Below are 4,159 nucleotides of genomic sequence, written 5' to 3'. Positions count from 1 at the left end.
GTATAGATGCAAAATATATATTCCATAGTGACCTTGTATAAGTAAATGGAGGGAGTACTGTTAGATAGTCGATTGGGCCAAAAGAAAAATCAAGCTATTGGATGCTTGCTTCGACCTTAAAATTTCTTTTTTGACGCGAAAACAGTAGTAAATTATTCTGCTGTGTAACTTTATAAATCAAGATGTTTACAAAGACGGAGTTACCTTCTACCTTAATCTTCTCCAATCCTGCTAGTTTTTTCGATAAAGGGCGCTTTTATTATCTCAAAATGTAGCATCAAAGTGATACAAAGCATTAAGAGTATCACCCGGCATCTGCATAACTAGGATGCACACAGCCAAACACCAGTAGTCTGATAAACAGAAATATAAAAGATCGACAATTCGGCAACAGTAGAGTCCATAGACCGACACTATGCCTATGTCGAAAGAGATGGTGGACCGAGCCGGAGATTATGCTGCCATCCATGTTGGGTAAAAACCTCCGTAGCCACTTGCTCCAACAGCGTACACACCGCCTTGAATAGCGGTTGGTACTCTGCTTGTTGTAGCGTACACCACGTACGAAGCGAGTGCGTACAACGGAAAATAACCTGCAAAGGAGAAACAGTTTTGTCATTAAAAACAACATCATTTCTACATAGCCAAAGCGACCATAGTAAGGCATACGCTCCCACCCTTATTAGCGTTTTGTATGCATTTGAAATACCGTCCAACCAATGACCAAAAATATTGGCAACACTTGTGGGCGGATACAAATTTGACGCTATTTGGATGGCTGACCACGTAGAACGCGTGGGCGGATACAAATTTGACGCTATTTGGATGGCTGACCACGTAGAACGCGCAAACTTACAGTGAAAAAAGAGGTGTTTAATTATCTCGTCATGAGTAAAAAAACAACACTTCTTACTTCCCGACCAGTTGCGTCGTGCGAGGTTGTCTTTTGTTAGCACAACTCCCCTACGGAGATACCACATGAATATTTTGACTTTAAGTGGTATCTTCGCTTTCCAATTTTTTTTGTTATTACTCACTGGTACCTCAGAATGCGTGAGTGCACGATACATACAGTCTACTGTGAAAGACCCCGATGTAGTAAGGTTCCAGCGAAACATATCACGACCTTGTGTCAGGATAATCGAATCCAGACGGGATAATAGATTATTCCATGACATAAGTCGGGTGCCAATCAAATCCCACCTGAACGAAATATTTGGCGGGGATGAGCTGAGCACTTGCGCAATAGTATTATTCTTATCCAATCCTACTAGTAAATTAATTATTTCAATCTGGCGATTGTTTTTTTTTGCAGGTACAATCTGACAATTGTTGTTATGTAAAGGTAATTAATTTGTTCTGACATGTGCCATCAGCGTTAACTGCAAGTGTTCAAGGTTCGGAAATTTCACCCCCAGGCCCAGTGCTCTGCTACATACAAAACGCAGGAATAAGTTCGTTTTTCGTTCTGAAACTGTACCTGATCTGAGTAATTTGCAAGGTTTTGGACTTCAGGCTACCGTCTTCTGAAGAAATTGTACCGTGAGTCACTGAGTCTGAGAGGATATGCATGAGCGGTCATGGCAGATAGAAGCCGAAGTAATGAGCTTACTCCATTTCAAATTATTGGGCTGATATGAATTAAATACAGCATGGAGACATTACTCTCTCTCTGTGTGTGTGTTTGTGTGTATAAATGTCTGTTGCATTTATGGAATCTGGAAGCTGCAGTGATCAGTACCGTGGTATTAATATACGTGGGGGATATTTGTATGCATACACGCCATGATGGGTGATGATCCCCTCTGTAAATGCATCAGATTTGTGAAGCATTGGCACATGCATGCGCATGTTACTTTCTCTCAGGATATACCATTAGCAGCATGTACATAAAATTACCTTCATCCACAAGAACTATAAACCAGCAAGCGAGTTTTTAACTCCTGATTTCTTCGTCACCCCTAATTAACCTTAGGTCTATCCATGTTTTTGTACCATAATCTACTGACAAGTACAGTATACTAGCTAGGCAACGTCACATGCATGGGCGCTGGTACAGAAAAATAGGCATCAGCAAATAGGATCTGCATTTTGGATGTATCAGCTTGACATCACCTGCTACATACATCTACAATCGATTGCTACAGTCAAAAACATGGGAAGAAAGGCACGCTCTCACAAGCACAGCTGACATTATGATATGCTTGTACGTACACCATCTGAATGACTTGAACAAAAATTATGAGATTTCCCCGATAGATTAAGATTCTATATATTTATGTCTGCTAGCTCGTCCCTGATTCACCGAAAACGTAAAGAAAATTAAGCATGCAGTGCCTTCAAAGTTTCTAACTGATCCCAGCTCCTCAGCCCTGGCGTCGTTCTTCATTATTTCCCTAGCCGACAGAAACTCGACGCACGAAAATTCAAAAAGCCACAAATATCCGTAAAACACCAACTGAACTGCATATACTATGATCCATATGACGAGAGAGAGAGAGAGAGAGAGAGAGAGAGAGAGAGAGAGAGAGAGAGAGAGAGAGAGAGATGGATGGTGATGACGGTGATCGACCGGTGTATACTGATGAAATGGCACTGAGATATTGGCGCGGCTCAATCAGATTATACCGAGAAGCATATGCTTCTGCAACACGATGACCTGAGTGAGCCGAGCCAATACCGCAGCTGCGATTTCATTTCGTCCTTGTTTTCTTTCTTCCCTTAGCTAGCACTAGCAGCCGATCTCGAGAGATGGCCTTGAAGCAAAGCAACGTATAGGGCGCGCGGCAACGGAGATCGACGCATACTGCATACAGCCATTGATGCGCGCGTGCAGCATGAGCATACCTGGATCGATCGGCCTGGAATGGTTTTCTGGGAGTCTGGGAGTGCAAGCGTATGTGAGGGAGAGCAGCAGGTGATAGCTAGCTAGCTAGGGTTTGAAGGGAAGGGAAGTGCGTTTGGTCGAAGCAGACCGCCCCCTGCCGGCCATCTTATATGGACCTTCCGGCCCCTTCCCGGCCCTCACTCTCCTTGTGTTGGTGGCCATTGAATTCCCCCGGCTACCAAGCTACCAAACGCGTACAACATCGACAGGCTGCAGCATTAATAGAAAATTTCTCTCTCTCAACTCTCTCTCTCTCTCTCTCTCTCTCTCTCTCTCAACTCTCTTTCTCTCTCTCTGGCGCAAAGACATAAATGAGATTCCCTCGATTTCTGTTGGGCGATCGATGGATAAATGCACGTATGCCCAGTCGTATTCGAGCTAGTTATACGCTTATACTACGACGTACGTGCTGCGTGCCTCGCAATTTTACAGCTTGATCGAGCACCACGTGACGCGTGCACGAAACCCTCGAGTCTTGGCGACTGATTTTGCCAGGATATACGTGGGCTGTGCCCGCGCGCGCGTCGCCTGGATCGAGAGGGGATGCCTGGGAGCTCCGGGGTTGGAGGGCAAAAGGGACAGGGCAGGGAGGGCCGGCCGGTGCTAGTGGCCGTGCCGGTGCCGGTGCCGGTGCGGGTGGACCTCTCTTTCACTGCGGCGCAGGCAGAGGCAGGCCGGGGTTAATGCAAAGGGAATCTCGTCCTGCCGCGCCAACTTATTGCATGTATGCGCGCCCATCCACATCCACTGCATGCGAGTGTGCTGTCTTGAATGCGTCTCGTCCCCATCCCTTTGCATCGGTCCGACGGCGAGCCAACTTTGCTTGCATCTCGTGGATCGTGAATCCATGTTCATCTATCAGGATTCCCCCCCCCCCTCGTTTAGGTCTCTCTTTTTCCTTTTCCTTTGAAATGAAAGGATATATCATGCTCTACCTTTTTATACTACTCCTTGTTGAATCATAGATAGGTTTCAGGCCCATATGAACAATGATTCCTGGTTAATCTTGAGGCCTATGTGGGATATGACAGGTGGTGGGAAGTTTAGTACCACCTTGCTAGTTGAGGAGAGTTGGGAACCCTTTATAAGGGATGCTCTACCACTTGCCATTGGGAGCTTGGAAAGAGGAGTGATACACGTGCGCTCCTTCTCCGCCGCCCACCTTGCCACGACGCGCGGGTTGCGGGGATGAGCCGTGCCAACCCTTCTCCGGGAACGACGACTCCCTTCCGTCCGCCTCTGCTTCCACTACTTCCCCTGCATCGACACCAT

General features: G+C 46.2%; 1 long non-coding RNA gene across 1 annotated transcript; it reads right to left on the bottom strand.

The window, feature by feature from the left end:
• Nucleotides 1-235: 235 nt before the first annotated feature.
• LOC120976770 (uncharacterized) lies at nucleotides 236-2,952 on the bottom strand. The gene is made up of 2 exons (XR_005773122.1): nucleotides 1,481-2,952; nucleotides 236-593 (listed from the first exon to the last, which is right to left on the bottom strand). It is a non-coding gene; the product is annotated as an uncharacterized lncRNA (long non-coding RNA).
• Nucleotides 2,953-4,159: the final 1,207 nt, after the last annotated feature.

This window comes from Aegilops tauschii, chromosome 1 (assembly GCF_002575655.3).
Source record: "Aegilops tauschii subsp. strangulata cultivar AL8/78 chromosome 1, Aet v6.0, whole genome shotgun sequence".
Taxonomy (NCBI): domain Eukaryota; kingdom Viridiplantae; phylum Streptophyta; class Magnoliopsida; order Poales; family Poaceae; genus Aegilops; species Aegilops tauschii.
This window is presented reverse-complemented; position numbering and strand designations above follow the sequence as displayed.